The following is an 11,801-nucleotide window of genomic DNA, read 5'->3' as shown; positions in this document are numbered from 1 at the left end:
AGCTCTTGGAAATACAAGGACCAGGAGAAAGAGCAACGAGTGAAAACACTTTCCCAGGACCTGGCACGGGGTGGTACAAGCACTGAACCATCCCACCGAGGGCAGAGAACCGGGATTTGAATCTCATCGAACCCAATCTCCAGGGCACAGGAGAGCCATAGGTGACAAAAACATCATGTTTTCTCTGATGACGGCTACCCACTGCCCTCAACCTGCATGAAATGAATCTTGGGGGATGGACAGGGCTGGTCTCATTTCCCTCCCGTCCTTTCTAACTGGAATCCCCTCACTGTCACAGGTGCTGCAGCAGCGTCTCCACAACCCCTCACCCCCCACCCTCACCCCGCCTACCTCCTGTTTAGGGGCGCCCCCACCTTGGCAGGGCAAGTGCCCCTGAGCCGGCTGTGGGTGCTCTGTCATCGGAGGGTGAAACATAGCACTCTGCCCCCAGCACGCGGGCTTTGCACCCTGGAAACCATTTCCCCCTCCCTTGATTGGAAACAAAGTCGAATTCATAATTTTACAATTTTTCAAAACTGCCTAACTCCAAAGGGGGAAAAGGGAGCTTTCAGTAACCCTTATTCGGTAGCCAAGAATTAGCAAGGAAAACACCGCTTCCCACTCTCTAATTGATGCCTCTGCCAAGGGCCCCAGGTATGTCGGATCCTGAACACGCGTCTTTGGGGAATTAGTCTCAAGAAACATATCCTCCCAGGCCACGTGTGCTTCCTGTCGCCGGCAGGGCTGCTGCGGTCCCGCTCGATGCTAATTTTCTTAATACAAAACCATTTCTTTCTTTCTTTTTTTTTTTTTTCTGAAATGAAAAATGACTTGTTAAACCCCTCCCGGGTCTCTTTTTTTTTTCCTCCTGGAGAAACACATTAAATAAACAAACGTGAGATGTAAAATGAAAACAGGGGCCCCCGTAGCACCTGCAGGGTTTTACCAGCTCACATTACAAAGCCCCGTCTGAAGTGTCCCGAGCACTGTTTCCATTACAAATAGCCAGTTCTCTTGAAAGTAAGGCAAAAGCCAAATTAGTCAGATTACATCAGGATATATTTTCCTGTAGCATAAGTTCTTTGGAAACACCTGCCTGACATATTTCAGACGTGTGCCGAGGCAAGCCGGGCCCTCAGTGGTTTCAGGGGCTCGTCAAAGTCTCAACAAAAATGGGTGTTTGGGTTTTACTGAGTAAGACTGGGTGAGATGCCTGTGTGGAATGTGAGTTGCCACGGACTGACTTTCTGGAACCTTTTAGCTGGCAAGGTTTAACTAGCTCTTGTCCCTGGTGCCACGAGGGTCCAGGAACTCAGGCAACCTTTATCTGAACCTCCCTGGAACAGCAGGGGAGAGAGACTTTGTGGTTATGTGGTCAGAGGGCTTGAAGGGCCTGGATGGAAATGCTAAAATAGGGAAGAGGGCAGAGTTGACGGGCACAGGGTGGGGAGAGCAGGACACCAGCACACTAAATGGAGCAGACACCTGTAGGCAGGAGACACCGGGTTATAGCTGGGAGAGACACCTTATCCCCTTGTCTCTTTTCCTATAACCCAGTTAACACTCCGCCCTTGACAACCTTCTCCCATTTAGACTTTATTATTTATTTGCTTACCGCTCAGTAACCATGGATAATTTACTTTTTCAAATGATCTGTGTTGCTGGGAAACTGCCCGGTCAAGTGGGTTAAGTAAATCATGGTAATCCATAATACATGGAATACGATGTAGCTCTTCAAATGAATGAGGAAGAGCAACAGGGATCCTCCTGGAAAGACCTCTAAGGTAGTGAGTGGAAAAATAATCAAGTTGCAAAGTAATACAGATAGGACGATCCCATTTATTTAAAAGGGAGACGGGAAGCAAAAGGGTGTACATATACACACATGAATGTCAGAAAATGTGCAGGAAGTGGACTGGGAGAAGCGATGGCCAATTTTCAATAGTGACCACCTCTGGAGAGGGATGGGGGAAAGACAGCGGAGGAGAGACTTCTATATTCTCCTTTGAATATGCTTGAAACATTTACAATACAAATGTATTATTTGCAATACACATGTATTATTTGTGTAAAGAAAATACCCATAAAAATATTAAAAAGTGTGCGTCAATAGTATAGACATGGAATCAAACTAGGTGCCCATCAATGGTGGATTGGATAAAGAAAATGTGATACATATACACCATAGAATGCTACACAGTCATGAAAAAGAAGGGAATCATGTTATTTGCAGAACATAGATGCAGTTGGAGGCCATTATTTTAAGTGAATTAACACAGGAACAGAAAACCAAACACCACATGTTCTCACTTATAAGTGGAAGCTAAACATCAGGTACTCATAAAGATGCAGTAATAGACACGGGTCTACTAGAGAGGGGAGGGGAGAAGAAGGACAAGAGTTGACAAACTATTGGGTACCATGCTCAGTACCTGGGTGACAGGATCAGTTGTATCCCAAACCTCAGCATCACAAGATATACTCATCTAAAAAAACTACACATGTACCCCAGAATTGAAAACAAAAGTGGAAACTATTTTTTAGAAATAAAAACTAAACTTTTCTTAAGTGTGTATGTTGGGAGATGGTAAATTCCTGTTGAGTTTCTGAATTCTGAAAACTGAAGAATCCTCAACCCCAGTTACGTGATGGAGATGGATGACCCTAGGGCCTCACTGGCTCTGGATTTTCATGCATCCTGGATTCATCCAGTGCTGGCCAGCAATGTACACTGGCAAGAGCACAGGCCATGGAGAGTGTTCTCCCGCAATGATGCTGGTGTTGCTAATGGAGCAATGGCAAGTACAAGCTCTGGGGTCAACCAGCCAGCCTGGACTCAAATCCTGGCTGGGTCACTCACAAGAAACAGGACTTAAGACACTTTCTCTGACTTCTGTTTGTCTACAGTAAAAGCTACCTAAGAAAGGCCAGGAGTAGTGGCTCGTGCCTGTAATCCCAACACTTTGGGAGGCCAAGGCAGGCAGATCACCAGAGGTCAGGAGTTCAAGACCAACCTGACCAACATGGTAAGACCCCCGTCTGTACTAAAAATACAAAAATTAGCCAGGCATGGTGACAAGCGCCTGTAATCCCAGCTACTCAAGAGGCTGAGGCAGGAGAATCACTTGATCCTGGGAGGGAGAGGCTACAGTGAGCCGTGATTACACTGCTATACTCCAACCTGGGTGACAGAATGAGACTCTGTCTCAAAAAAACAAACAAAAAAGTTACCTAAGAAGATAAATTAAGTAAAAGCACTTAGCACTCTGCCTGGCATGTGATGAATACTCTAAAATGTGAGTTATTATCAACATACGATGCATAATAAGGGTTTTCTGCATTTATGTCTTCTAAACAAGTACATGACAGGGTCCAATTCAATGGATTTTACAAATGGACACTTGCCCCAAAAATAAAGCTGTGGATTTTTCCCACTGGCAGAATAGGGCCACACTAACAGCCCATGTGGGAATGGGGCAGGACTGGGTTCCTCTGCACCATCAGAGAGCTCTTTATTGTGAAGAGAAAGATTCAAGATACACAGACACAGAGAATCCTCCAGTCAGCCTCAGGTAAGGTGTTCCAATGGGTCACCCAGAGGCCAAAAGCAGACAGCAAAGCTGGAGGAAGGTGTTGAACCAGGACCCCAAAGCCTAGGAAAGAGGGGCCTCTGTGATCAGGGAGCTGGGGACCTCAAGGTTTGCAGGGAGGAGAGTGGGGGCAGGCAGGGAGATGTTCCACCCCAGCTGCGGCACCTTGCCGGAGCATGCCAGCTGTATTAAAAGGCCATAGTTGAACTAAACAACCAGAGTCTGCTGAAAGCCAGGAAACTATTGACCTGGAGAGCAACCGTAGACGATCGTCAAATGCAATACGTGCCAGGTCTAGCCTGCCTTCCCTCCCAACCGGCAGCAATTGTAACTGTGCAAACTCTGAAACCAGCCCCTGGACTCCTTTGTCTCATACATCACAGCCCAGATCGTCAGCACAATTCCCCTTGGTCAGGTTTTTATGACTGGTGATGATGTAAGGAGGCAGAGAAAACACAGCTGGTCCTGCGTGCCGTTTACAGGGAGGGCGCTGGGAGAATGTGCGCCTGTCCCCAAACACCAGCTCTTACAGCTGCTCAGCTCCCCACCGAAGGCTGAGGGTCCCTACCACCTCTCACGGAAGGAAACATGTGGCACAGACCAGTGAGATGTTCCTTTAATAATCAGATGTGGACATTTTTAAAGCACGGAGATGTTTGGGGTCCTCCTTCCCCGCTGCCATCATCTAGTGAGTTTCCATTCTAACCAAGTTTACCTATTAAATGCCTCTCTCAAATGCGTCCCCTTCTCCTCATCCCCAGCCCCCCTGCCTGGATCGGATGTCATTATCTCTCACGAGGATTCTGTAACCGCCTTCTGACTGTTCTGCAGTCATTCCTGGGTCCTACCTTCTAACCTCCACCCAGTAGCCAGAGGGAATTTTTCAAACACAAATCATATCCATCTCCATCTCATTTAAAACCCTTCAGTGGCTCCCTACTGCTTTCAGGATAAAGTCTCAACTCTTTTTGCATGGTTCAGTGCATTCTTGTTATTCACCACAGTCATGTTCTATAAAATCACCACAAATGCTGATTTAGTGAACACCAAACCATTGTTCCTAGGGGACATGCAGGGTTAGGTTCCTGCAAGCCTCTGGTCACAATATTTTCATCAACAGATCAATATATAATCTTGCTATGTGTCTGTTTCTGTTTAATTTTAATATGTATTTCACATATATTGCTGCTCCATTAACACTGAACTAAGAACAGCCAACAGGACTATAGCTCATGCCCAGCTGAAACTTTTCCAATGCGCATATTTCCTCTGTAAGGCACATCACATCCTTTTTTTTTTCTTTTTTTCTTTTTCAAGTCAGAGTCTCACCCTTGTCACTCAGGTTGGAGTGCAATGGCGCAATCTCGGCTCACTGCAACCTATGCCTCCAGATTTCAAGCAACTCTCCTGCCTCAGCCTCCCGAGTAGCTGGGATTAACAGGCATGCCCCACCACGCCCAGCTAATGTTTGTGTTTTTAGTAGAGACAGGGTTTCACCACATTGGCTAGGCTGGCGTTGAACTCCTAACCTCATGATCCACCCACCTTGGCCTCCCAAAAGTGCTGGGATTACAAGCATGAGCCACCGTGCCCAGCCCCATCACATCATTCTTACGTTTACTTGGGAAAACTGGACAGGACTTCAGCACTGATGCTATACACAGCAAAATCACCAACAAAATCACAAAATGTAAGACACACAGCACTGAATACACCTTGAAAAGGACACTGGCTTATGGTGTGAGAGCTGAGACAAGGAGACAGAGTTCCTTGCTTGACTTCCACTGGGAATGTGTGCAACTAAGCCAGGCAACTCCAATTTCTCACTGCTCTGTGCATGTCCATGAGTGACCACAAAAGCACTGTGAGTAATCTGGGGACTACAGGTAAATTTTAGCAAGTAAGTGAGTTCACAAAGAAATCTGCAAATGGTGAGGATCGACTGTGTTTATCACCGTCGCTACCCAATACCTCTTTCTCCCACGTGGGAGCAGAGTGACCCACAGAACCAATCCTAACGCCCCATCCTGCCCACTGCAGCAATTCATAAGAGATGGGCACGTGCCCCTAACACAATCAATCAGAAACCTCTTCCTGGATTTTTCTGCTGGAACTGGGAGGGGGGATTCTTGAATTTGGAGGATGAACTGGAGAAGATGTGCCTCTAGGCTGCTGATGACCATGTTCCATGCCGTGCTGGCCACCTCTGGTAGGAAAGGTTGTAACTGAGGATGGGAGAGAGCGAGAGAAGGGACCAGGGACTGTCTGGGCTTTCTGTATTTCTGCCCTCAATTCTCTGAGCTATGCCAGGATCTTCCCACAAATCCCCCTTTTCACTCAACTTAGTTTAGTTGCCTCTCTTAACTAAAAGAGTCCATACGAACACTGCATATGAGACCGCTCATGAGCTGGTCCCCATCCATCTAACCTTCATCAGGTTCCCACTTCATGAGCATTGCCCGGGGACACTGACAGTTCCTGCAGGCATCCTCACCTCCACAACGGCTCAAGCTCTCCCCTCTGCCTGGGACTTTTTCCCTTCACTCTTCAGCTTAACCCACACCTGGCCCTTCTGTGACCCCCATGCTGGGCTATATGCCTCTCTCTTCAGAGTTGCCATTGCACCCGGACCAGGATCCTCTCTTATCTCAATTCATGACATTGAATGTATCTGTCTATAGACCCTGACTGCCCTGAGGGTGGAGCCAGCCTGAATATCACGTAGCAAGAGCCTGGTGGCGGAGTGGCTGACTGTTGGGTTTGGGGCTCTAAGTCTAAAGACAGTGGAAGTCTCCCATTCTTTCCTGAAGTGAAGAAAATCTGCTGGATCAGGCCCTTATTAAAACATTTCCCATCTGAATGATGTCTTGCAGTTCAGCAAGCCCTTTTACATGCATGATTTCTTTCTAGGCTGATGAGAGCCCCATGAGGCAACGATATCATTCTCTCCCTCTGAGGAAACTGAGTCTCACCCAAGTAAAGTGCTACCATCTCAGTCACATAACTAGGTGGTGATGGAGCAGGACACAAAATGCAGGCTTCCTGGTTTTGGGGTCAGAGAGTTCTAAATTGTGATGAAAAGCTGGGCCCTTCTTAGATTAACTGTTCCTGAAACTCCAGAAGCCTGTCAACCTCATCTGACACAGAGGAAGAATTTGGCTGATGAATGCCGTATATGAGAGAGGAGAGTAGCCTGCTATGCTATGGAGGAGTAGTAGCATCCTATGCTATGAGAAACTCACACTATCTTGAAGGAGGGATCATCTCATTTTTTACTAGCTCTAGTCAATGGGTGCTTGATCAAAAACGAGATGGTAAATAATATACCCAGCCTTTATAAAACGTCCCTCACACGCCTGAAATACTCCGAAGGCTCTGTCTCATTTAATACTCGCCAGGTGACCAGCTCATTTCCCTGTAATGTCCCAATTTTATAACCAAAAGTCACACCTCAGGAACTCCTTCAATCCTGGGCAAACCGAGACGATTGGTCCACAAATCTGGCAGCAATAGCATGAGGCAGGTAGTATTGGAATTGTTCCCATTTTACAGGTGAAGCAACTGAGGGTCAGAAGGGAAATTGACTTCCAGAGGTCACACAAGTAATTAGTGACCAAGATACAAACCAATGCCCCTATGATTCTAGAGCTCTTACCACACCTCAGCAAAGCCTTCCAGAATATATAAGCAACTTGAGGCCTCTTGCATGAAGAATGTTGGACCACAAACACAACGCAGCCATGTCAAAGGGAGCCAGTACATCCAATCACCATGTTCATTGGATCTATGTTTCTCAACAGATCTTAACTACAGCTGCGTCTACACAGGGCTTCAGATCAGCTAGCGGAACAACAAGCTTGACAGATGTTTTTCCCCCACTGAATTGGCCAATGATTTGACTGACCTCAATGCCAAAAGAACAGGCCAATTAATCCAATTCCACTGGCCAATACAGTGGAAAGAGAAAAATAAACGAAGGCCAGTTGTCTGAGAGAGATGACCCAGTTGAAAACTGAGTCTGGCTGGTTATTTCACTACACTGGGCAGTAAACTTGATTGCATCAGGTCTCCTTAAGGCCTTTAGTAGACCCAGCCTGAACTAGTAGAATTAACCAGTTCTGTCAACAAGGTCTACATGTAGCCTCTATCTCCTCAACTTCAAAAGACTAGATCCAGTTAATCATGGGAGTTGTACATTTTCCGTGTTATGTAATGATTGTCCATGTTAAATGCTTGCTGGGAGTCATGACTTTCAAAGGCCCTCCGAGCTGCATGGAAGGTTATGTAAGAGGCACTTGCTCATGCATTATGAGCAGACTGGGGCAAAAATGACATTTAAGATGTTGCACAAGTTTTAAAATGAGTGACTCTACAAATAAACAGAGATTTTTAAAAGAAAGAGGAAAAAAGAGTTTATAAACCCAATAAAGATGTGACAGGGCCCAAGCAAGATGAAAAGAAGTTTAAAGCTGTGGTGAGCCACCTTCTGATGCCTTCCCAACGCTCAAATCCAGGCTAATTCCTCACGCAGAAGGAGGATGGGGGGTGTGCTCAGACATGACAACAGCCACTTACTCTCCTACTGCCCCACCCCATCACCACCACCAACTTGTTTGGATTCAATGTAGAAAGCAAGAGAATTGCACACCAAGGGCTAACCCAGTTTCCATTCCTTCTCTGGCCTTTTAGGCAGACCCAGCCCAGATACCTAACCCAGCTCACTCAGGAGGAGCTGAGAACCCCAAGGTGGGAAACAGACCCCTGCTCTGCTTTTCCATACACCCAGATCACACCAGCTAACCCATCAGAGCAGCCAAGAGTGGGAAACATTTATTATGCACTTAATGTATATCAGCCCTGTTTAAGCATCTTATCTATATTATCTCATTTAATCCTCAAAAAAAAACCTCTGTGTTAGATGCTCTTATTAAACCCAATTTAAAGTAGAGACATGGAGAAGTAAATGACTTGCCCAAGCCTGGTCTTACACTTGTCTCAGGTTCTTCTTATTTAAGGAGCCCCAGGTGGAACCCTCAACCATGAGAGCTGAAGCTGAGTTGCAAGGGTGGTCACTATAGGTGGATTTGTGGGGAGTTTTGGTTAGAGGAGAGAGGAGATGTTTGCAAGCAGCAAAAAAACTAAGTCTTATGTTTTGCGTCTGAGTCTTTTCAAGAGAGGAGCTAAAGACAGAAGTTAAAGAGCGCTGCATAGGGTCAAAAGTCTTCAGCTAGCAAATAAAAAAAAAAAACAATTCAAACTGGCTTGGACAATCAAGTTATCCATTCATATAAGATTAAATTTTGTGGGGGGAACTTAAAATGTCCTTGATCTAGAGTCTCAACAACGTCAAGAAGGACCTGGGGCCTTTCTTCCATCCACTGTCCACAGTGTCACCTTCCTCCTGAGGCTGCTTATCTGTGTCTGTGAGATGCTGTCAGCAGCAGGTATGGCTACTGTCTGTCCTCAATGTGTTTGGTGTCAGAGGAGAGCCTGGCAGCCCGGGGCCCTCTCAAGACAGCAAGAAAGCTGCTTTTCCCGGAAGGTCCCGTCACGCTCTGCCTGGAACTCATCCTGGCCCCTATGCAGATGGGGCCCAGGAACACGGACTGAATTGCCCCCTGAAGGGTTGTAACCCTGGGAGCAACGAAGGTGCAGCATCCTCACCCAAACATCTCCATCTCATGGAGGTCGCCAGTGGCATTGACATTGGCAATGCACTGCCCTCAGGTAGATTTTTGGGCAGCAGGCATTATTAAGGGAACGGGAGAATCATCTAAAAGTCTGGGTTCACATAAGACACCCCTAGAGATTCCCAGAAATAACCAGGGAGACCTCAGAAAGCCCAATGTCCTACATTTCCTACATTGTGTGAATTGTAGTAAGTCTGTGAAAGTTGAGTGCATTTGCAACATAAAACTGGGGGTTCCTGGGAAAAATCAAATTACATTTGCTTTAATGACCCTTTTAGAGCCACCTGTATCTTTACCTGACCCTCAGTCCTCTCCCAGACGTACCCGTTACATGAGAGCTAGCACCGCCTGTTCCAGGTGGTCACTGATCTCTGCTTCCCAGTCAGGGGAGAGGCTCAGACACCAATAATTCAATTTCTTCAACACCGTCACAGCCCAAGCAGTGTGGAAGGATGTTGGCTTCAGTAATCAAGTTTCTAGTCTGGCTCAATCATTCCAATAATCCCATTTCTTCTCCCTTCGGCTTAATAGTCCTTTGTCTGACTCTACCCAGATTGTGTTTACTAGGGAAACGTGAAGGGCAGAAAGTGACCACCCATACAACTAGTGAACAGGCAAAGAGAACCTTAACATCAGACACTGGTAGACCTGAGGCCACTTGTGAGACCAAGGAACAACTCATTCCTCACACTGGCCAACGGCTCACAGCTGAGGCCCATCCTCGGCACGGCCCCTGACAAAGATTCTCTCTTTAACCAAACTTTATTTAGGCTCCTCTGAGCCATCTTCTTGACCAGGCTTCAACTTTGGGCTTCCGGGTCCATCCCTGCAAGTTTTTGGAGTCCAGTCTTAGCCAGAATCTTGCTAAGTCAGTTTATTATGAATCCCCTCATCCCTTAATATCTGACCACCCACGATATTCAGTCAAGTTCCTTATCTCCACCTTTGATGTGAAGGTTCTTGGCCTGCCTTTAGCAAGAATCCTATTAGTCCAGTTTGCTAAGAATTCCCCTATGCTTGATGTCTCCTCTTCATCATTTTTCATTCCCTGATCCCTCACCCTGTTCCTTGCCTATAAATCCCCTCTCGTCCTTCCCGTATTCAGAGTTGGGCCAGATCTCTCTCCCCTGTTGCGACAGTCTTGAATAGTCTTTCTCACCATTTTAACAAGTGTCAGAATAATATTCTTCTTTATCACCCTCAGCTAGAGGAAACTGCCTCATCGGCAGTTATTCCCCTCCCCACAGAAGCCCACATCACACGACTGGTTAATGACGGGACACCAAGGCCCAGCCTCCTTGCCTCAAGTCAGGACATCTCTGAAGGGCATCTCAGCTTCAGAGTTCCCAGGGAGATCAGCTGGATCCCCTGCTGCAACTGCATCACGGTTCAACCTCCCATTGGCTCAGTCTTGCTTCTCTCTACACAGACTCTGTTCCTGAGAACCGCAATAAGCCAGCTGCTTGCAAATCTGTCTCAGAGTCTCTTTCCCCGGGAATCCTGCCTAAGCTAGATGGGACTGAAGTGGACTCTAAAATGGGATTTTAGAGTTGGATTACCTGCTGTCCAACTGGCAGGAGCCCCCTCACCATGGCAAATGGAGGAAAGTGAAGGTTGCAGTGTCATGGTTACAACCTTCACCAGTCATGTGGGAGGGGATGGCCAGGCAGGGGAGGCACTAGTGGGTCCACTGCCTTAGGCTTCTGAGAGGTTTCGGGAAGTGGCAACTGTCTGCACAATGGAACAGGATGGCGGTTGCTGCACATGTTGATGCCTGGGAGAATGGCAGTGAAAGGCTGGGCATGATGAGTAATCACCAATGGAAGGCATAGTATGAAAGCCAGAGGGTTTTTTTTTTTTTTTTTTTTTTTTTTTTTTCTGACAGTACACAAAGAGACTCTCATTTTCTGCAGGAGAGTTCAGAAGTTGTGGATTGGGCTGAGAACTTCATAGGGAGAGCAGAACACCAGAGAAGGTGGAATTCTCAGTGCCAGCAAGGCTACTATGCCAAGGTCAGGGGCCTGACTGGGGAGGAGGATGACCTCAAGTAGAGATGGAGACATCTGGGTTGATACAGTTGAAAATCATGAATGCCCAGAATCCCCTGAAACCACTAGCCTGCAGAAGTGGCCCATTACTCCCTGCTAAAGGCTAGAATTCTTCCCTTGCTTGAAGATGACACAGAGGTGCCTTGCCAAAAAGCATACTGCCTGAGAATATGCTCCCATGCCCTTCTGGCCACTAGACCAATAACTAGGGTTAAGACAACATAACCCAGTCAGGGAAGAGTTGCACCTGCTAAGGGTAGAAAGGCACTGTCCCCTGAAGGAGCTGTGAGACCTAGCCATGTGGACCAGCAGGAAAAGAGATCATATGCTGGATAAAGAGGCAGAATATGGTCATTAAAAGCAAGTTTTATGCATACGGGCATATTGTCTTATCATACAGGACTTACACCCTAGCGAGGACCCCAGGAGACAACACTAAAAATGTCCCTCGGTGGCTTTGGGAATGGCTGGCA

This window comes from Piliocolobus tephrosceles, chromosome 4, assembly GCF_002776525.5.
Source record: "Piliocolobus tephrosceles isolate RC106 chromosome 4, ASM277652v3, whole genome shotgun sequence".
Taxonomy (NCBI): domain Eukaryota; kingdom Metazoa; phylum Chordata; class Mammalia; order Primates; family Cercopithecidae; genus Piliocolobus; species Piliocolobus tephrosceles.
Note: the sequence above shows the minus strand (reverse complement) of the source record.